Raw genomic sequence first — 23,947 nt, 5'->3', positions numbered from 1 at the left:
AGCGCCAGCAGTACATACTACTCCACACACAATTTTTACCACTTACCTTACCTTACTTTACTCCACCCACTATCTGCCTAGAAGAACATAGTAGAAATCCATTTTGTCTATACTTCACATCTCTTTTCCCTTATCTTGCATCATATTATCACTTAAGTCTAACCTCTCTATTGTTTCCGCACATGCGCGCGCGTTCCCGCACCTTCGTGCCTTGCGCGCACCTGCGCTTTCTCGCACTTCACTTCGGTAATGCAGACTAGGCAATGCGCGACCTTACAACATTTTTTAGATACAGTTAGGAGCATCATTTGTTCCTCTCTGTATTGTTGTTTCTACACCGGACAGAACGAAACATGGCAGAACACCGACCAGGACCAAGGCCACTGGTCCCAGCCCCAAGCTCCCACCAAACAACGACAAGATAATGCCCCGCAAGGTTGGAAGAAACCCGAAAGGCGCCCTGAAGCAAACCGTCAACAAAAAAGCTGCAAAAACTCCAACCTGATCCCACTCAACACACAATTGAGACTCCCAGATGCCTGGTCCAACCAACCCTGGCAACCTTGGCCACCAGACCCGCAACCGCAACCTCAAACCTACCCAAACTCCTGTGCTCCAGACCCCACCGCTTCCCTATACCCTGACAGACTCTCCTTCCCCCCTAGCTCCCAATGAACCCCCATGATGAACCCCAAAAGCCTCACTTCAGAATATGGCAGCAAAATTTCCGAAAGTCAGCAAACGCATGGGAACACATGCTATCCAACCTCAACCCAGAAGCCTATGACCTTGCATGCATCCAAGAACCCTACCTCAACCCAGTCAACCTCACCAATGCCTCCAACTTACGTAGATATTGGGACATTATCTACCTGACAAGACACCATGACAACGCCAAACAAACTCAATCCATCCTCCTCATCAACAAGAAAATTTCAAAAAACAACTGGCAAATAATTCCACTCAACACGCCGAACGTCACCGCAATAGAACTAACCGGTGTAGATGAGGAATCTTGACTAGACGTGAAAACACTTAAAACAAAAGGGTGCTCAACAGCAAGACCAGGATACGAGACAATGACTCGACCCAAGGGACAACCACTGAGAGAAGTTCCTTGAAATAGTGTGGAGGGAAACTCTATGAGCTAGGCAGGCGCTAACAGGCGCGAGAAGATAACGCGCGCGAAGGCATGCATACGCGAGGCAAAGGCGCGCGAGATGCGCGCGTGAGCGGGAGGTTCGAGAATGCGTGCGCGCGAAGTGAAGGCGCGCCTTGAGCATTAAGGGAAAGGTCCTATTGAGGAGTGAACACCCAGATGGATGATTGACAGGAGAATAAGATCTTATAACAAGTGAGGAGGTGATCTATACACTTTCCAGTACACAAAGATAAGGGGAAAGTAAGTACCAGAACCAAAGGAAACCCTTCTGTATTTAAGAATGGAGATTGCGCTAAGCAGTGCGCTTCCGAGCACGCTCCCGAACCGAGTAACCATATCAACTCTAATTATAACTAAGTTTAAATAGACTTTCTATATGTAGCGCGGACGTCGGACTGAAGATTTTATTAGTTCAATGGACAAGATAGGAATAACACACCAGCGAATCAGTAAGGACATGGGACGAATGGACGGACAATAGCGCGAAGACCTAGGAGAAGGCGCGTGCGCAGGTAAGGCGCGCCTAAGTGCGCGCGAGTACGGATAAGGCGCGCGCGAGACTGGTCCTTAGGATTAGAGCTGTCGCATATAGGAATGTATGGGTAAAGGCCGGATATTCGGCATTGAGATGCGCGAGTCTCTACATCTCCTGGGGACTTACATTCTGAGTGTCCCCACTCAGTGCTATAGCGCAGGATCTTGGACTTAGAGAGGTGATGATAGACAGGGATCAGGTGATCGCGAGAGTAGGGTCATCCTTTGATGATCGCGAGCATCGATGATGTAATCGGAGGAGATGTTGATAAGAAGATGGACGCGTTCTCGCAATCTCTTGACTTCTTCCTTATCAATTTCTCATCATGCCTACTTTCAATGTTGCTATGTTGAATGCCACTCCTTCCCCTGAGCCTGTTCCAGTGGCGCAAGGGCCTCCTGAGGACGCACCTATGGGTGACGCTAGCGCGGAATCCGATGCTGACCGCCTCCTTGTCGCTTGGGCCTCCATTCTGGTCTCTTTGGAAGGATGTGTGATGTCCGCGCCTGATCTCAAGCCGGAACTCCTCGAGGATCAAGAGATGTGGTTGCGTGAGTGGTATTCAGTGCTGGTGAGTGCACTTACATGTATTTGTCTATTGTGGACTAACATTCCTAGGCCACCTTGAACGGTTGTTCCACGCACGCGGGTGTGTTGGCGTTGGCGCTGGAGATGGATGACAAGAGCGCGGAGTCGTTAAAGCAGGGACAGAAGAGTTGTAAGGAGATTGAGGCGGTTGTGAAGGACTGGAAGGCGAAGGCGATTGCCTCAGTTCCACCGGCGCCTCCCATGCAAGCTGCGCGCACCACTGGCGCGTCCGAAGTCGAGGCGCGCGCCACTGACGCGTCTGGTACTGATGTCAGCAAGAAGGTGCATCTTCTGTTTCCTGTTGGCGCGCCACTCTATTAACATGGCTGGTTGCGCGTCGGGCGCATGTCTGTGGTCAAGGCGCGGCGCTGTGGCGCCTGCATTGCCAAGGACATAGACTGTGGAGGCGCGCCTGGACGCCGGTGCCCTCCTTGTGATGTTTCCAAGCGCGCTTGCACTTTCTGTAAGTCGTGCCTCTTGTCTATTGTTGGCGCGTGCCACTAACTGCTGTGGATTAGCTAAGTGCAACATTACTGATGCGCCTAAGGCGCGCCCGCGCAAACCGATGCCTAAGCGCCCTATTGCTGAGTCTGCAAAGGAGACCGCTTCCTCCATTGCTGTTGAGGATGAAGAAGAATCTGAGGAGTCTGAGATGGATGTGGAGATTGTTGGAGAGCGCTCTGTGGAGGAGAAGGTCGTGCGCGCCGTTGGTCCTTTGGCGTCTGGTTCTGCGCCTAAGGGAAAGGACAAGTTCAAGGATCCAGCGGTGGAGTTGAAAGAGGCGCGCACGGAATCCGCACGTTTGAAGGAGGAAAATGCACACTTGCGCACTTCCACTCTCCAGATGCGCCAGTATGCGCGCGCCCAACAGGCGGACCTCCTCAACTATTCCAACAAGTTTTTCGCTATGTCCAACGCGTGGGCTGAATTGGAGAGGCAGATCAATGACTCCCTTAAGTAGATGCACCTCTCTTTTGTTTTTCTTGTCTCCTAAGCGCCAATGCGCCTGTGTACTCCTTCTGAGCGCAAATGCGCCTGTATAATAATCCCTGTGTTGTCTTGTTCCATGTCCATGTCCATGTCCCCATCTGATTCACTGGGCTTGAGAAATTAAAATTATAAGTATGTAAGTAAGTGACAAGCGCGTGATGAGATCAAGGTAATGCGATGGACTTTACTGAATTTTCTGCGGGGTGCGCACCCATCTTGTCTTCTTCGTGTGCCTTCCATCATCTATGCCTGCCTTGTTGCGCTGCGCGCGCCGAGGTGATGACGCGCGTGCGCTTGAATGAAAGTTAGAAAAAAAAAGTGCGCGGCGCCGTGCGTGCATTAGAAAGTGAAAGTCTAATGAGGTGATTATGCGTGCGCTATACAAATAAGGTAGTGATTAGTATGTACTTGCGGGGTATTAGAGTGTTTCTTGGTGTGTTTGATATATTCTAGAGTCTGTGGGGTTTATGTGCAGGCAATGCGCGTTATATGAACAAATGAGATGAGAGATGTCACCGGACGAAACCCGGGGTAAAACTGAGAGCATGTACTTAATGGAATATTTTTGTGTTCTTCGTATTATCTGATGTTTTTGTTTTTATGTTTTTGAGGAATGCGCGTTCGCGCGAATATGATTGAGTGATGCGCGGGGTGGGGAATATGGTCGTGTGCGCTAATTGTCTTGCGCGCGCTCTGGCTTGTCTTCGTCGGGTTCTACGGTTTCATACGCTTCTAGTTCGTCGATGCTCTCGTCATCTACTCCAGTCATTTGGGTTACCGATACGTGCTCCTCGCTACGCGGGTAGTAAGGGATGATGCGAAATGTGGTGAACCGGAGTTTTGAGATTGCGCCGTCCAACTCGGCCAACATATATGAGCCTCCCTTCGTGCGGCGCACTACGATCATAGGTCCCAAATAGTGTGGCTTCGTCTTCTTGCTCAGTTCGTATTCGACCTTCAAGTTGTGTACCAATACTAAGGCGCCGGGTTCGAAGTCGTGCAATTTGATAGACGCGCAGAAGCGTCTTTCAAAGTCGCATATGGACTTGTAGCGCGCCGCGACTACTTTATCCCTAATCGCGTTAATATCCTCTACGCGCTTCTGTAATTGGCGCGCACGCCATGCTATAAGGTCAGTAGTGGTGAATGCACCTCGGCTTGGTAAGGGCGCGAGGAACGTCGCTTCTGCAAGATCAAAGGGAAATATTGGCTCGACGCCATGCATCATGAAATAGGGCGATAAACCCGTCGCTTTATGAATGGTGACGCGCTCAGCTCAGAAAACTGAATGGACTACCTGATACCAGCAAGAATCATCTCCGTCGCAGCTTTTAATGATGGCCTCCCGGACATCGCGGTGTCGTCTTTCGACTATACCGTTTGCCTGAGAATTATATGGCGAGATGCGGATCGGGTGAATCCCGTATTTGCGTGCGAGTTCGTCTACTGCGAGCCTATATGCGGGCGCGTTGTCCGTTACTATCTCTGTGATCGGGCCCCACCTACACAAGAGCTCCTCGAAAATAAAAGCGGTTAGCACGTTAGTATTTTCTTTGCGCAGCATGCGCCATTCCGGATACGACGTTAGCGCGCATCACGCTTGCACGAGGTATTCATATCCGCCTGCTCTGGGCATCTTCATCGTGTCGATGTGCGCTTTGTGAAATAGACCTCCTGGTATGGGGACGATTGGGGGAATATGCAGCCTCCTCATTTGGTGAACTTGGCATTCGTGACACGTTTGTCCGTACCATTTGATGTCTTCAATGATGCGTGGCCACCAAAAGCGTAGCCATAGGTGTGCGCTGACGGTATAGATACCCTTGTGCCCTAAGTCGTCATGCGCCTCCTTGAGAACGCGATAACACTTGTTTGGAGGCAACACAAGTTGGTGTTTGCCATGCGATGCTCTGCGCCATAGGTTACCTTCCAGAACGAAATAACGCGCCATGTTGTTCACAAACTTCTCGAATTCTTCATCTGAAACGTCAGTGGGTCTTTCGTGCGTGGTAAGAAACTGTTCTATAGTAGCCATCAGCGCGTCTTGCGCACGCGCCGCGTCCGAGCGCGGGATATCTGGTTCTGGTTCTTCCGTCTGCGCGACATCGAAGTATACGCGCAACGCTGGTACACGCGCGCTCTGCGAGATGAAACATGTGCGATGCGCTTCGTGGCGTATGTCACCCGAGCCACCAGCTATACGATGCGTGCAATCGTTCAAAAGCGCGATAGCGAAGGAGTATGCGCGATCAATCCAATCCTCATGATTATTGTCTTCTATGGGATCTTCCTCGGCGACTGGTCTCCTTGAGAGACCATCAACGCCTTTGTGCTTTTGCGCGGATACATGAACGAGTTTGAACGAAAATAAAAGGATACCCGTGATCCATCGGTTGATGGTCGCGTTAGGCTGCAAGTCCGGATTATTGATCATACCTTTGATATACTTCGCGTCTACCTCTACCATCAGATTCTTTACCCCGAAGATGTATACGCGTACCACGCGCAACGCGCGGAAGAGTCCAAAAAGTTCTAGCTTCGCTTGAGAGTAGCGCCTTTCCACGTCGTTTAGCGCGATTGAGCCAAATCGATTTGGATAGCACTTTCCGTCTTCGCCTATCTGCAGCAAGATGAATCCAACAGCGATATTGGAAGTATCGACTGCTAGAATGACTTCGCGCTCGCTATCATAGTCGATGCGCCTTAGCGCGGGCGATTCTAGAATTGAGTCCTTGAGGGTCTGCATGGCTTCGCACTGTTCAGGTCCAAATATAAATGGCGCGTCTTTCCTGGTAAGGTTAATTAGTGGGCGCACGATGCACGAGAAATCGCGAATGAATATGCGCAGGACACCGCAAGTTCCCAAAAATCCGCGCACTTGCGACTGATTGGTGGGTTCTGGCTAGTCGCGAATCTTCTGTACCTTGGATTCTTCTGGTATGCGCCCTTCAAACGTGCATTTGTGTCCAACGATAATTGCCGTAGGCACGGCTAGAACAAACTTTGATGCGGATACGGTTGCGCCTACGTTCTCTAGGCGCTGTAGGATGCGATTGACAATGATGCAATGCTCCCAGATGAAGCGCCGGATTCCTGCATTTTCGGGTATTGTCTCGTATGAACCGTCTTCGCGCTGATAGCGCGTTCGCACTGATTTGATCGGAACATCATCCACGAATGGCGACGTGAATTCTGGAATCTCGTGTTGCAGGATAAACGCGGTATCGCCTTGGTAAACCTGTACAGCATTAGCATGTCCTTGAGGAAGAGTGGTTAGCCGATGGGGACCCAAAGGCGTTCCAAAGGTCGTCAAGTCGCGCGAGTCTACATGAAGTGCGCGCTGGTCATAACCTGAATATAAGTCCAATATTGCGTACACCGCGTAACCAGTGAACGCTTCCGCGAGAAGTTCAACAAAAGGCGGAAGCGACGCGTCGCAAATTGTTACCGCATTGAGCGGCTGCAAGTCATGAACTAGGCGCAAGGATTTTCCATCTTTCTTTACTACGCAAAACCAGCGCGAGCGATACGCGGCCGTTGATGGCTCATATACTCCCGATGAGATCTTCTCCTTGATGATGCGTACTACTTCATCTAAGGTGGCTGGCAGGATCGGAATATTGCGCTGAGACCATGGCGTGTGCGGGACCACAGGAATCTTGTATGGCGGGAAGTAGGTCTCGTTGAGGCGCCCACGCTCTGAGGTGTCCCATGCGAATGCGAGTTCGTGTACGCGCACAAGCCAGCGCACTAACTTGAGTTCTTCTGGCCATAGCCAATTTGCTGGGTCAAGGTCTAGATTATCTGCGCGCGCCTGCGTAAAGCGCGCGCCCGGCGTGAATTCTGGGGGATGGGTGGGTAAGTCGGGTAATCCTGCTAACGGATCATCTGGCAATTGGCGCACTACCCTATACTCTGTGGGCATAGTGGTAGGTACCATGCGCACTTTCTTCGCGACTGGTTTATAGACCAGCACGTGAAGTACGTGATCATAATAATAAAAGGAATTAAAGGCGTCGATAGTCGCCTGATCTATAATGGTCTGTGTGGATGTTAGATGCACGTAACGCGCTGAATACTGCGGAAGCGAGGATGAAGAAAATTGATGCATAGAAACTAAAGGCGATGCGTTGTTGCTCCTTAAGAGCGAAGAATGGGATGCGCTATCCGTGCGCGCTATGCGTGGCGCGTTAGGCGTGATGCGAAAATGCGAAACTTGATGTGATAAGGAAGATATTTGGGAAGACAAATGCGTATGGGCTTCTCCCCGCGAATGTTGCAGATCATCGATACTTAAAAACCCTGTTCCTCCTCCTTGAGCGCGTGACTCGCGCACTTCGCGTCTCTTGCGAGCTGTCGCTTGACCCAAGGTAGGGTTGGAATGCGCAGTTCTTTGCGCGCATTAGGATCAGTTAGTATGAGATCCTGCTCTCCGTCGGGCAGATCAAATGTGCGACATGAGGTAAGCTTAAAGAATGGGTGCCCTAGTAAAACTTCAAAGGTTGCGCGCTCGATGACCTGGACTTGGAAGTATAAGGGTCCTGCGCCAAAATCAAGCGGGACATTCTCTATGACTCCTAGCGTTGTGTCGCGTGATGTGTTCACCGATTCCATATTGAGGCTATGGTCTGACCTGAGTGGTATGCCGAGCTCTTTCCATACTTCCCTTGGCATGACTACTACTTCTGCACCTTGATCTAAGACGCAGGTGAGAGTGCGCCCTTCCAATGTCTTAGCGCGAATACAGCGCAAGGGCGCGAAGTGATCCGCGACAATTTTACCGTCGTCGCTTCGCATGCGCACATCCTCGTATTGCTTTAGCCATTGGTCGGTTGCGGGATGCCCTGATAATTCGTGCACCGATACTGCGCCTACTGTGACGCGCTTCTTGGTTGTAAGTTCGCGGAAATGTTGGCGAACATCGGGAGATACAGCTAATAATTCCCTTACTGGGATATTGAGATTGGAATCGAGAAGGCGCTCGACAATGCGTTTGTCGGCCTCTTTGTCTTCAAGCACGAATGCATAACGATATGATGGTGACTGTGCTGGTGCTTGGGTTGGTGTTGATGACGACGATGGTGGCAATGCTGAAGATTGGGATGGGGATGACGATGACGACGATACTGGCGTGGACGATGATGGTGTTGACGATGAGGGTGAGGCGCCCTTAGGAGGCGCCTTGGCGCTTGTTGGTGTGCTTATTGGCGCGCTTAACGGCACTACTTTCGCTATCTCCTTTCCTTGACCTTTGTCAGATGAAGCTTGTATTTCGGGAGAGATTATCTCCTCCTCTACTGTGGCTTGCTTAGATGCAGGTCTCGGGCGTGCGCGCGTTTCGCTGGGTATTTCTACACCGTCGAAGCGCACATTTTTACCTTTGGCATTGCACTTCTGGTCGCGCCTTGCAGCTACATAGGCTATCGCTTCAGTCATGAGATCCACCGTCTCGTCGTCCTCATCGAGTTCTGTTTGCGCGACTGTGTGCACGAACACAGATGAGCCTACTTCAATTACCGCGTTGATCTCGTCGGACGCGCGATAGAATAGTCCCGCTGTCGCGCCTGTACTGGTGGTCATATCCGGTGTCGTGCGACTTGCATGATGTCGATCTAGTCGTTCCTTGAGTAATCCTCGGCCTGGAATCCAGTCACCATTTGGCAAGACAAGCTTGTGCATCTCTTCGCTAACCTTACATTTACCCACGTCAATATACCTTTGTTTCTCCACGCAACGAGGGTAGTAATGTTCGAGACTGCCGCAAAAGGCGCAGTCATTGAACATTGGCACTTCGCGCTTATATTCGCGCTTGGTTACTGTACCTTGCGCAGGTGATTGCGCTGATATGGTAGCTGTGACTAAGTTAGTGAATGACGTTGCCGTAGGCGCGCTAGGCGTCGCGCTAGCTGCAGGCGCATTCGTGGGCAGAACGAAATGTCCAGCTGTAAAGACGTCCATGAACAGGTATGGATCCTGCGGGTAGTGATCAGGAAATTTGATCATGAGGCGTGTGCGTATTAGCGCCTGAGTATCCTTGGGAATCCCTTCCATGAATATGCGATCGCGCTTGGCTTTACCAATGCGATCTTCTGCCAATAGCGGTTGCATGACCTTCTTGAATGCGCGAAGGTAGTTGCTTAACTCCTGGTACGAGGACATTGTCTTGTTCGCGTATTCGCGCGCGATGGCTTGTAGATCCGAAAGCGCGCAGCGCCTTTTGCCATCCCGTCCGGGATACATTACCTTAACCTCTTTCATGAACGCGTTGTAATCGCTTACTTGCGCCTCCGGCATTCCGCCCCATAGTTCTCGGTCATTGCGCTCAAGGTAGCGGATGATACCCTTAATACAATCGAGACCTTGTAGACCTACATCGTCTGCGAGCTGCTTGTATAGGTCGATAAAGTCGGCGAGGTTGTCGGTTGTGCCATCAAATTTAGGCGTGTCCGTTGTTCCACAGACAGGCATTCTGGTTCTTACTGTGGACATGACGGGCGGTTGGGAATTTGCAGGCGCGGGGATCTTGTGACTGACAGGTGCTTGGCGCGCGTACGCGAAGGGAAGGTTTGTTATAACGGTACCGCCTGGAATTGAGAATGGTGCGCGTGGGGTTTCTAAGGCTTCTTGCTTGATCTTTGGTATTCCCGTTGTAGGAAGCGCGTTCTCGCACGCGGGTACTACTGGCGCGTTAAGTGGAGTGTCGCTAGAGTCGTCAAGCTCAGTTAGCGTGCTTAGTGCTGACAGATTAGAAGTATTAAAAGGAGGTTGATTGGGTGTGTGGAGGAATGCTCCGGGAAGTTGGCTTCTTGGGTTATCTATTGCTTCGAAGCCGTCGGACGACTCTTCCTTGACGGATTCTTCAGGCGAGGGCGTGACTGGCGATATCAGTTGTCTAGGCGCGCGCGCGAAGAGTGCTGGATCTGGTCGCGGTGGTTCTGATATATTGCGCGAACGACCGCGCATGTGTTGAATGAATAAGGGTCCTGGTATAATGGATTCTACCGCTCTGTCGAATGCGGCGATGGCTTCTTCTCTGGCTATGCGGCGACTGTTGGGTCTGAGGCGCCGACCTTCTATCTCAGAAGTGTCCCTCACGGTGGGCTCCAGTTGTAGATGAGGAATCTTGACTAGACATGAAAACACTTAAAACAAAAGGGTGCTCAACAGCAAGACCAGGATACGAGACAATGACTCGACCCAAGGGACAACCACTGAGAGAAGTTCCTCGAAATAAAGTGGAGGGAAACTCTATGAGCTAGGCGGGCGCTAACAGGCACGAGAAGATAATGCACTGAAGGTACAACAATTCAGATGGTGAGTCTGAACAATGTTGGGTCTTGCAGAACCTAGCTGCTATTCGACCCTAAAGGGTTTCAGGACTAGGCTTAAGGCTCAGAGGAGAGGAAATATCATAGAAACTTGCTCAGCACTCAGACTCATACTGGTAACTGGTGAAAAGATTGCTTGCTTATGTAAGCTACAAAAGTGCCAACATAAGGTAAGGTAAAAACAGTCTCTACAAGCCCAGCCAGAAATGAATCCCTACAGCGCGCGAGATGCGCACGTGAGCGGGAGGTTCGAGAATGCGTGCGCACGAAGCGAAGGCGCGCCTTGAGCATTAAGGGAAAGGTCCTATTGAGGAGTGAACACCCAGATGGATGATTGACAGGAGAATAAGATCTTATAACAAGTGAGGAGGTGATCTATACACTTTCCAGTACACAAAGATAAGGGGAAAGTAAGTACCAGAACCAAAGGAAACCCTTCTGTATTTAAGAATGGAGATTGCGCTAAGCGGTGCGCTTCCGAGCACGCTCCCGAACCGAGTAACCATATCAACTCTAATTATAACTAAGTTTAAATAGACTTTCTATATGTAGCGTGGACGTCGGACCGAAGATTTTATTAGTTCAATGGACAAGATAGGAATAACGCACCAGCGAATCAGTAAGGACATGGGACGAATGGACGGACAATAGCATGAAGACCTAGGAGAAGGCGCGCCTAAGTGCGCGCGAGTACGGATAAGGCGCGCGCGAGTGCGCGCGAGACTGGTCCTTAGGATTAGAGCTGTCGCATATAGGAATGTATGGGTAAAGGCCAGATATTCGGCATTGAGACGTGCGAGTCTCTACACCAGAGACTTCGGCAAGGTACGCATCTACAACATCTATAACCCTTGTGACCACAATCGCACTATCCATTTCCTGGAACACCATATGACAACTGAAAACCAAAACAGAACACTTAGAAGCTCTAACGGGGCCGAGTCAGAACCACCTACTGTTATAAGTAACATCAGCTACATGGCCCCCCTATCATTTTTCCCTTCGTCCTCGCCCTCGTATGCCTCTGGCTCATACTTCTCTACCGACTATCTGTTGACCAGATCCTTGGGACCGTTCCCGTCCCTCATCCCCCTCCTATCGCACCAACGTGCGCACGTGCCTTCGGGCTATGACTCGTTCTGACTCGTGCCACCAATGTGGCTTTCCTTATCTTGTCTTATCTTTCCTCTGACTCATGCGTGCTGCGCATTGTATCATTTACCGTTGGCTCGTTCCAATGTTTCTCGGTCTCATTCCGCATTTGACCTCACATCACTAATCAGGCTCTGCTACCAGCGTACCTATACCTTTTCCATTTCCCCTTTGCCCTTACCTACAGTATGGTAGCCTTGCCCTTAACCCTTTCCACTTAGTATAAGTAGTCGGTCACTCTGTACTAGATTCCCTAACTTGAATCTACTCAATCTTCCCTCGAACATACTTCCCTCTGAAGCCCCCTCAGCTTCAGTCTCTAGTATCTTTTCTTAGGTGCTCATCGCGCCTAAGTCTACCTTGATCGACTACTCATTGTTCGGACAAGACTGTCCTTACTTTGAGAATGTCAGTGACTTTGAAGACATCTGTCTTAGAAGTCACGTGACACGCACGTCTCTGATATCTGCCGACTCGTCGTCGCCAGTCTCAGTCACTACACCGGACCCTTCCGGTTACGTCACGAATGTTAGTGGACGACGCCCCTCTTAGGGCTCCGCATAACAGATCTATTTGAGTGCGTAACAAAAGATTCAAGTTTCCTTTTTGCGCCCTGCCATCTGCACGGCCCATTAACCAACAGACACCACGACTACCTGGATCCCGAAGTACCCTTGGGAACGTGATCCCAACACTCCAGACTCCGAAGAAGAAGAATCGGAAGAAGACCACACGTCCTCCGACGAGTTTCCCGACGAACAACCGTACGGCAACCTCAACTCGAACCCTGGAACAAGAATGTCCGGAGGCCCCACCCAACAACCGACAGTGGTTGTATCCAGGCCTGAACTAAAGGCTGGAGTACCACAGAACTATGATGGAAGCATCGATGATTCCGAGCGCTGGATGTACTTGGTGGAGACATACTTCCTCATCAACCCGACGATCTATAACTCCGACCAAACCAAGGTCGCTGTTGCACTCCAGTATATGAACGATGGAGACGCCCGCGTCTGGGCCGACACCTTCTACAGAACAGCCTTTGACAAACCTACCATCGACTTCAGTACCTGGAAGGACTTCAAGAAGGCTTTCATCGAATCCTTCCACCCGATCGACCGGATGACCGAGGCTCTAACCAAGCTTCATGGTTTGAGTCAAACCGGCGACGTGATGCCTTACATTGCGACGTTCAAAACCCTGTCATCCACTGCTAGTCTCAAGCAGGACGTCGCCCTCATCCACTTCTTCGAACGAGGGTTGAAACCAGGACTTCGAACCGCCATCTACGGGAAGGAGGTCGTCCCCACCACCATCGACAAATGGTACACTGCCGCGACACAGTTGGAAGCCAACTACAAGCGATCAAGAGCAGTTGTGTCCAACAACAGATCGGTACGCCCTTCCGGCCACCGGCACGTCCCCAAGCCTCAGGTCCGCCAACACGATCCTGATGCTATGGACGTCAATCGTTCCCTCACGCCTGAGGAACGACAGAAATGCTTCGATAAAGGCCTTTGCTTCAAATGCAAGGAGAAGGGCCATCGAGCAAACAACTCCCGGTTCCACCCGAAGGTGTTCTGAGGAGACAAGAACGACGAAGAAGACAAAGGCAAGAAGCCAAGCAAGTCTGGCGTCCGCCAGCTTGACGAGGAAGACATGGAAGTCAACCTTGTCAAAAGAAAGGATTTTTAAAGAGAGGGCTTGTCGAACGGTCAATTCCCTCTATCTGCACATTGTATACTAAAGCTGTTGGTAAATCCAACGAGTTTTGTGTCCCAGTGACACTTTTCTCTTCTTGCAGTGCCAAAACCATTCAGTCGACCGCAATCATCGACTCAGGGGCAGGTGGGACTTTCATTAGCTATGACTTCGTCAAGCGAAATGGGATCCGGACCCACCTACTCAAGAAACCCTTCCGGATCACCACAGTAGACGGAAGCACGTCCTCGGCAGGACAGGTAACCCAATACTGCATGCTATTCATTCGTCTCGATCGGAGACTTATGTATGGAAAGTTCAACGTAACGAAACTTTCCAAGCATGATGATCTACTTTTTGGAAAACCTTGGCTTAGTGCCATGATGCCCAATATCAACTGGAAGGCCAACATGATCTCCCTGCCTGCGACCAATAGGTCAAAGGAGGTGGAGAGGGAACTCAACGCCTCTCGACGAGAAAGCAAGGCCAAGCCATATCTCTTTCGTGGAGAAAAGGCTGTCCTAGAAGAACTCGACGACGAGGACTTTTCACCCCTCAAACGACTCCCCGAAGGCACTCAACATTGCCTCGAAGAAATCAAGAAACACAAGAAGCGTAACAAGAAGACGGTGCCAATCATTGTGCCCTTCGAAGACACCGACTTCAACACTATGGACGATGTCTGGGTCGGACAGACCCATCTCGCAGATAAAGTTGAGGAGATCTCCACTTATCCCCTCACTGATGATGAAGTTCTAGTGGAATATGCTTCGGACAGAACATCTGTCTGGATCATCGAGAACATCTCTTTTGACACCCCGCTCACCAAGGACGGGACCTCGAAGAAAGAAATCTGGAAGGCTCTCCACAGATGAGCAAAACCTCTCCAGAACCTCTGGATCCTCGCTTCTCAGCAGGACTACACGAAGACCTCCAACAAAGCTCAAGAATTTGCTATGGAGGACACACAGGAGAAGAAGAAGAAATCATTTGAAGAACTGGTACCTTCCTATCTTCATGATTTCGCTGACATCTTTGCAAAGGACAGTCTGAACAAACTCCCCCCCTCATGGCCGGGAGTAGACCACAAAATTGAAACGAAGGAAGGCTTCATTCCGAAGTCTTCTCGAGCCTACCCGCTCTCACCAAAGGAAACCGACGCTGTCAAAGCATTTTTGGATGAACACCTCACCAAAGATTTCATCCAACCCTCGAAGTCTCCTCAAGCTGCTGGATTCTTCTTTGTCGGCAAGAAGGACGGATCTCTGCGCCCCTGCCAGGACTATCGATACATCAACGAATGGACGATCAAGAACGCGTACCCACTTCCTTTGATACCACCCTTGCTTGCGAAACTCAACAAGGCGCAATGGTTCACAAAAGTCGATGTACGCTCAGGATACAACAATATCCTCATTCATCCCGACGACAGGTGGAAAGCCGCATTCTCCACCTCATATGGGCTCTTCGAGCCCAAGGTAATGTTCTTTGGATTGTGCAATTCGTCCGCTACCTTCCAAGCTTACATGAACCAGACGTTTTCAGAAGAACTGAACGAAGGATGGTTAATCGTCTATATGGACGACATCCTAATCTTTTCAGATAACCTGGACGAACACCGGCAGAGGACCCGCCGAGTGTTGGAGAAACTCCGCAAAGAGTCTCTCTTCCTCAAACCCGAGAAATGTACCTTCGACACTCAAGAAGTCAAGTACCTCGGTATGATCATTCGACCCGGATAGGTCGCTATGGACACTGCCAAGCTGAAAGGCATCAGCAAATGGCAACAACCTTCTTCGGTCAAAGACGTGCGGTCTTTCTTTGGATTCTGCAACTTCTACCGTCATTTCATTCCCCACTATTCCGACATCGCACGCCCTCTCCTAGACCTAACCAAGAAGGAGGTCCCCTTCTCTTGGTCCGATTCCACCGAAGCTTCTTTCCAGCATCTGAAGAAGCTATTCACCACCAAACCGGTTCTGCGGAACCCCGATTCCTCGCGACAGTTTGCACTTGCAACTGACGCCTCGCTCTTTGCGACCGGAGCAGTCCTGCTCCAGACAGATAGCAATGGGGATTATCACCCCTGCGGCTATCTCTCCCAGTCCCTCAATGCGGCCGAATGGAACTACGAGATCTACGACCGGGAACTCCTCGCCATCATCCACGCCCTTCAGGCTTGGAGGCATTTCCTGGAAGGAAACCCCCATCCGGTTGTCGTTTTCACCGATCACAAGAACCTGATCTATTTCCAATCGGCGCAATGATTCACCCGACGACAGGCCCGGTGGCACCTCACGCTCACCAACTTTGATCTGGAACTTCACCATGTTCCTGGAACAAAGCTCGCTGCACCGGATGCCTTGTCCCGCCGTCCGGACCACGCTATAGCTGGTCAGGATAACGAAGATCGTATCCTCCTCCCCGACGCCCTGTTCACCCGTCTCATTGACGCCGAACTCGCAGATGAGTTTCAACGACTCTCTGATGACCCCTCCGACCAGACTGTGAAAACAGCCTTGGACGCTCTCTCTGGGGTGTGCGCACCCCTCATGAAGTCTGCACTTTCCGATTGGAGGTTCACCGATGGTGTTCTCTTCTATAAAGATCGTGCCTACGTTCCCCCCAACCTCAGGCATCGCGTGCTGTCTCTGCATCACGATCACCCAACTGCCGGGCACCCCGGGCATTCGGGTACCGAATGGAACATCAAGAAATCCTACTGGTGGCCCGGCATGGGCTCCTTCATTAGGAAATATGTCGATGGCTGCGCCATGTGCCAGCAGATGAAGGTTAACACCCACCCCAAGACACCTCCCCTCACCCCAATACCCTCCTCAGCCCTCCGGCCCTTTGCCCAGGTTTCGGTTGACTTAATCACCGACCTCCCCGAGAGCGCCGGCTACGACTCTGTCATGGTCGTGGTAGACCATGGGCTTATGAAGGGGGTAATTCTCTGCCCTTGCAGAAAAACCATCACAGCGGAAGGAGTAGCCAAACTTTTCTTCAAGAAAGTGTTCATGCGCTTCGGACTCTATGACAAGATCATCTCAGACTGAGGCCCCCAATTCGCCTCGAAGCTAGCAAAAGAGCTAGGATGACTCCTCGACTACCAAGTCGCACTTTCCACTGCCTACCACCCTCAGACAGATGGCCAGACCGAACGGCTCAACCAAGAGCTCGAAACCTACCTCCGGATCTACTGCCGGATGACTCCCTCCGAATGGGCAAAGCACTTGCCTATGGCCGAATTCGTTCATAACTCCCGATGACACTCCGCCAGAAATGCCTCCCCCTTCTACCTCATGATGGGCTATGAACCACGAGGCATCCCCCATCTCTTCCCCGACTCTACCCTACCAACCGCCGAAGACCAAGTCAAGTCACTCGCCAAGATCCGTGAAGAAGCCCTTGCATGCCACAGCCTCGCGCAGCAACGCATGGCTGATCGTTCCTATGGCCAGCGTTACAAGCCATGGAACATTGGTGATAAAGTATGGCTATCCGCCACGAACCTAATCACCGGATTCCCTTCTAGGAAACTCGCCCCGAAACGATATGGACCCTTCCCAATCCAGAAGGTCCTCTCCCCATCACGTTCCAGCTAAAGCTGCCTGCCAGCTGGTGTATCCACCCCACGTTCCATGCCTCGGAACTTTCCTCCTATCAGGAAACAGACGTGCATGGACCGAATTTCACCGAACCTCCTCCTGATCTTATCGATGGAGAGGAACACTACAAAGTGGAAGCTATCCTCCAACACAAGGGTACCGGATCGCGTCACCGGTACCTCATGTCTTGGGTTGGCTATCCTGCCTCCGAACAAACGTGGCTCCCCGAAACAAAATTGAAGTCCGCAGCGGAGCTCCTGAAGGCATATAAGAAGCGACTCAAGATCACTTCAATCGCCATCTCATGTTGATCAACAAACACCACTGCAACTTCTCCTACCGCCCTCACTACACGAGGGCTGATCCCACCGAAGAACCCATCCACACCAACACCAAAACCTTCCATCGCCAATGAATCCGCAATCGCCACCGCCCCACAAAACCCAAACCCATCGACAAACAGAGACCCGTTACCCAATACCCCACCTATGCCACTACCCAAGGAAAGACGCTTCACTATGTCGGTCTCAGCGTCGTCTGTTTCCTCGCACCGATCCGCTACCTCTTGTACAAGCTCTCCCACCATTCATAGCCACACTCGAAGCATCCAACACAAAAAATCACACAAGGCCAGACAATGTATTCTGCTCCGCAGAAATTATAGATATGTTCACCCAATGCTCTGTTGAATACCAACTACGCCCTGTTATCACTGACCATTTCCCAATTATCAGCACCCTAGACCTCAGCCCCGAACGCATAACCTCCACCCCGAAGTTCAACTATCGCGAAACCGACTGGAAGAAATTCAACACAAAACTATCAACAAAACTCGAACCCAACCTGCAACCCCAAGAAATCACGACTCAAGCCCAATTCGAAGAAGCCTGCACCCAACTCACCAATGCGATTGCCGAAACTGCGAAGGAAGAAGTCCCAATTGCAAAACAATCACCCTATGCAAAACACTGGTGGACAAAGGAACTCGACATCAAATGCAAGCACATCAAGAAGCTCAGACACAAAGCCAGACAAAAGCTCCCACACAGAAACAACCCAATCCATGAGGAACTCAGAATAGCAAGGAACAAACTCTTGGAACACATCAAGAATGCAAAGAAGGACCATTGGGAAGAATGGCTCGAGACACTGACACTCACAGGTACATGGGACTTCCACCGCTACGCCTCAAGCTGCCCCGATGACCAGTTCCACACATGAATCACGATGCTACAAGACCCAGAAGCAAACACCGCCAACCCCAGAAATGTGACTCAAGACAATGCACGAAAGAGTGAACTTCTCTACAGCACCTTCTTCCAACAACAACCAGAGAATGACTATGTCGACCCAGACACTAACTACCCTCCCCCCATTTGTGTTACAGTCACTACGTGAGCCCCCAGCTACACGACCAGCCCTCTGCCACCTCGCACGGCAACGACACGATAACCGGGCCTTTAGGCCTTGATGATAGATGATGAATAGAAGAGAAGTCCGGAAGATGCCGGATTAGGTAAGCGATCTGGATCGCTTACATGATATGACGACATAGGTCTAGAAGACCTATATATGTTATCAAGATAGAAGGCAAGCCTCGTGTTGCCTCATGTACTGATAGAAGGACGCCTCGCGGTCCTTATCCTAGATAGAAGCCTGCCTCATGCATGGTATCTCTGACTCGATAGATAAGCAGATTAGAACCCAGCTTCAAGCTGAGCTTAGATACGATAGAGTAGCCTTATATAAGGTCGACGATTAAAGTAGATGTTCCTTACTTTAATCCTACTGGGTTTTACCTCGAACTCCTTGTCCTGCTAAAGCTACCTGCTTGACATCAGATCCGCACCTTCGGAAGGACTTGAGACCCCTTCCGCCTGTAAACCGCTATCATCGTTCACCTCCGTGAACGTACGCAACTTCCGCTCTTCTGTGGAAGCCGACCTCGGACTCTCAGCACGAGATATCACTGTCGTGATCGTCGCTGTTAGATCATCCCAGTCCGCACGCGACACACGTCGTAACAATTTGCTCATTCGAGAACATCACTGACGCGCAGATCTACAGAGCCATAGTAAAGCTTTCCCCCTTCAAAGCCCCAGGACTCAATGGAGTAAGTAACTGCATTTTCACAAAATGTGCTGACACTATCATCCCTTTCATGGGCCCAATATTCCGAGCCACATTCGCATTAGGTATCTACCCAGAGGATTGGAAGAAGTCCTCGACCATAGTATTACGCAAACCCGGATGTCCCAACTACAGCCTCCCCAAAGCCTACCACCCCATCACGTTACTAGACACCATGGCAAAGATCCTCTCATCCTGCATTGCTGACGACCTAGTCTATATAGCCGAACAACACAACCTCCTCCCCCCAATGCACTTTGGCGGATGCCCAGGCAGATCAACTGTAGACTCAATTCACTTGCTAACCAAATTCACAGCTGATGCATGGGCCTCGAAAGACAACCACATATCAATGCTCTTCCTGGATGTGAAAGCAGCTTTCCCCAGCGTAGTTGTCACGCGACTCCTCCACAACATGCGAATGAAAGGATTCCCAGAAGAATATGTCTCATGGTACCAGCACCGTCTCAACAACCGCTCAACAACCCTTGTATTCAACGACTATGTATCAGCAACATTCAATGTTGAGAATGGAGTAGACCAAGGATGCCCCCTCTCAGTAATCGCTTTCCTCATATACAACTCTGATGTACTCGAAGTTGCAGATCCCAAACCATCCCGTGGAGAACTCAGCCTAGGCTCTATAGACGACATAGCACTAGTAGCTAAAGGTAAAACATTCGAGGAAGCTAACGAGAAGCTCAAGCATATGATGGAGAAGCCGGGCGGCGCCCTAGACTGGAGCAGAGCCCACAACGCAGAATTCAAGCTAGACAAGACTGCCCTAATCTGCGTCTCAAGAAAATGCACATCAGATCCCTCAAACTGAATGAAGACTATTCCCATAGCGCGCCCTGCAATCACCATATGCCAACACACCATTCAGCCCTCCAAATCCCACAAGTTCCTCGGAGTGATAGTAGATGAAGAGTTGCGCTTCAAGGAATACGCGTCATACGCATTAGCGAAAGGGACTAAGTATATGTTGGCCTGTAGCAGAATGACTAGACCCACCAAGGGTATCCATGGATGGCTCCTCAAGAAGTTATATGAAGGTGTAGTCATACCAAAGATGTTATACGCAGCTGATGTCTGGTCTTAGAACGATCTGCTACTGCACCACGCTCCGCATGGCAACACCCCTGCCACACCATCCGCTATTCAAGGGAATCAAATCAGCACATGCAAACTGCACCACCCACAACTTCGAATCAACCAGGAAGTTCCCCTCACCGATACATTCTCTGCTGAGAGCATTCTGAACCAACCCAAACAGAATGGAGAAGATCTTACCAGTGAGGCACTACACTAAGTGGCATCCTGACGTGATGACGGAGATAGCTGAAGACTCAGAAACCACACTCAGCGCAGATGAACACGCACAGGAAGACATACACGTCTACTCAGATGGATCAGCGATAGACGACGGAGTAGGAGCAGCAGCAGTCCTAATGAGAGGAGGGGTAGAAGTTGAGGCTCTAAGATTCCATCTCGGTTCAGTAAAGAACCACACCGTATACGAAGGAGAGCTCATAGGGATGATCCTAGTGGTAGAGCTGCTAAGGAGAGAGGCGGGAAGAAGGAACTCAATGGCTTTAGGCGCAGACAATCAGGCAGCTATCCGAGCAATGCAAGCCTTCAACTCGAAATCAGGGCACTACCTTATGGACATTTTTCACGATGACCTCCACACCATTATTCCAGAATTCAACCAATGAAAACTCACCGTACGCTGGACCCCAGGACACTGCTGCATCCCAGGGAATGAAGCAGCCGACATACACATGAAATGCGCTGCAAGGGAAGAGACATCAGACATCGGCAGCCTCCCTAGATCCCTCAGACTATACACCACGCCCATATCACTCCCCCGCAGCAAGGCAGCAGCCAAACAGCAGTTCAACGATAGAATAAAGAATGAAGCTGCCATGGTGATGAAGAAATCCCTGCACTATGAACGTCTCTACAAGATCGTCCCATCCGTCCCATCCAAACACTTCGCCTCCCTGACTGCCAAACTCCCCAGACGCCATAGTTCACTCATTTTCCAGCTATGAACCGGTTACACTCCGCTGAACAAGCACCTCAATAGAATCAACAGATCCCCCACTCTGAAGTGCCCAAATTGCAAAAAGAAGAAACCACGCACCATTTCTTAATAGCATGCCCTGCATATGAAGGACACAGAACCGCACTCATTGACAAGATCGGAACACAAGCGTGAAACCTGAAGTACCTCCTCAACCACCCCAAGTGTATCAAACCCATGCTCAGTTTCATAGCCAAATCCAGACGCCTAGAAACCATCTTTGGAGACATGACTCCACCCGCCGATGACAAAGAAGAAGAGGAAGAGGAATAGAGAAATAGAGGAAAAGAGAACAAGAACGAGACAAAACCACCCCCACTCCATATCGCCTTCAGTTGGCCTTAATGCACCCCAAGAGGGAGCCAATACATAGTACATATATCATTTCAAGCTACATACATACATACAGACTGACGCAGCATGTACTGTCTACCATAGGGCACGGCCCCAGTGGACAATAAACAATGATCCAAAAAAAAAAAAAATTCCAGTCACTCTGCCGATGGATCCCTCTATTCCCTTCGGTCATCCAACAGATGTTCACCCTCACATTGACAACGTCCAGACAGAATACTAAAAACTTGTCAGGGAACTCCTCTATTTAACGATGTACACATGTCCTGATATTGCGCTGACAGTCATGCACCTTGCCCAGAACAACATCTCTGCAGGCCCAGAGCATTATGCCGCAGCCAAACATGTCCTATGTTATCTTGCTGGAATCATCCACATCCATGTTCACTATGGAGGTGACGGTGTCAATCCTGAACTCCATGGCTTCAGTGACTCCAATTGGGCAACATGCCCCAAGGACCAGATCTCTATCACCGGTGTAGAAACAACAATACAGTGAGGTGCGAACGAGGCTCCTGACTGTATCTATAATAGTTATAAGGTCGCACGTTGCCTAGTCTGCCATACTTGAGACAATAAGTGTGTTTGACCCTAAAGGGGAAGCGAGTACAGCAAGAATCTAGAGGTATGCACAGTGCAGGTGCGTGCAAGGCATGAAGGCGCAGGAACGTGCGTGTATTGCATGAAGTGCAGGAAAGTGTGCACATGTATGCAGAGACGAGAGAGAGTAACACATCGGGGTGAACGATATTTAAAAGAGGTTTATATGTTGTACAAAATGTGAAGACAATATTTAATATTTAAACTAACATAAAGATGGGTGCACGACTTCAAATTTTGGTGGTGTTTTGTGTGTAATCCAAAATATCAAATATTCACAACCATATTCCCACAGACAATATGTCAACAAACATAAGAAATATAGTCAGATTTTTCATGTCTGCTTCAACTTAAAGTTCAATTTCCATGTAAAACTTTGGAGAAAACTTGAAGTTTTACAGATGACATGACATTAAAACTCGATTTAAATGTCAAGCTTTGGCAAAACTTCAAGTTTTCTCCAAAGTTTTATGTAAGAATCAAACTTTAAATTGAAGCAGACATGGAAAATCTGATTATATTTATTATATTTGTTGACATATTGTCTGTGGGAATATGGTTGTGAATATTTGATATTTTGGATGACACACAAAACACCACCAAAATTTGAAGTCATGCACCCATCTTTATGTCAGTTTAAATATTAAATATTGTCTTCACATTTTGTACAACATATAAACCTCTTTTAAATATCGTTCACCCTGATGTGTAAGAATAAGCTTGCTTAAGTGATGATATGATGCCAGACAAGAGATGAGAGATGCGATGTGCCAAGGAATAGATTTCTACTATGTTCTGCTAGGTAGATAGTGGGTGGAAAGTCAAGTCAACCAAAAGGTACCTAATAGTATGTACTGCTGGCGCTGATATAGGGTGCCTAAGCGCTGTCATGCGGAGCTGAAGCGCTACCAAGTAAGGTATGTAAAGATATATATAAGTAAGGGTCCATGATAAAAATAAAAGTGGAATGATATGCAATTAAGGGAAATGGAAATATACGCACTAGAGAGCTTGGTGGACAGTGGATGGATGCATCTGGATGGCTGGCGCTATAGGGTGCTCAAGCGCAGGAAAGCATGTACACATATATGTACATCGTGAAGTGCGGGAAGTGTGTGCGCATGGCGTGCATTGCACAGGAAAGCTGTGCCTCATATAGGAATAGTTGTGGATAGCACACAGAGTGGTGCTGCAAGTTCGTGCCATGTACTTTCTAGTGAAACTGCCATATCAAGCAATGAGAGGCACAAGTCTCTATACCGGGTATGTCTGGTTTCTGAATGGAGGACCTGTGTCGCACTCTGTGAAGAAACAGACCACACACACCCTCTCCTTAACCAAAGCTGAGTATATGGCACTCACTGGCACTATTCAAGATGGCCTTTGGCTGCAGTCCTTCCTAGGCTGCCTTTCCATCCCACTGCTGCTCCCTGTCCATCTCTTCGCTGACAATGCTGGGGCCATTGTGCTGTCAAAGGAGGCCACTAATTATATTCACATGAAACATATTGATTTATACTACCATTTTATTCGTCATCACATCAAATCAAATACATTCATTTCAGTCTGGGTGTCAACTCACCAAAATACCGCAGATATCTTTAATACACATGAAGATAGTGGAGTATTACATTTGATTCTGGTCTCCATGCCTGAGCCCATGTCTGGAGATGCACTGAATGTACAAGAGTCTTTTCCACTCTTATC

The sequence above is a fragment of the Suillus fuscotomentosus genome (assembly GCF_016647785.1).
Source record: "Suillus fuscotomentosus strain FC203 chromosome Unknown F5891scaffold_67, whole genome shotgun sequence".
Lineage (NCBI taxonomy): Eukaryota > Fungi > Basidiomycota > Agaricomycetes > Boletales > Suillaceae > Suillus > Suillus fuscotomentosus.
Note: the sequence above shows the minus strand (reverse complement) of the source record.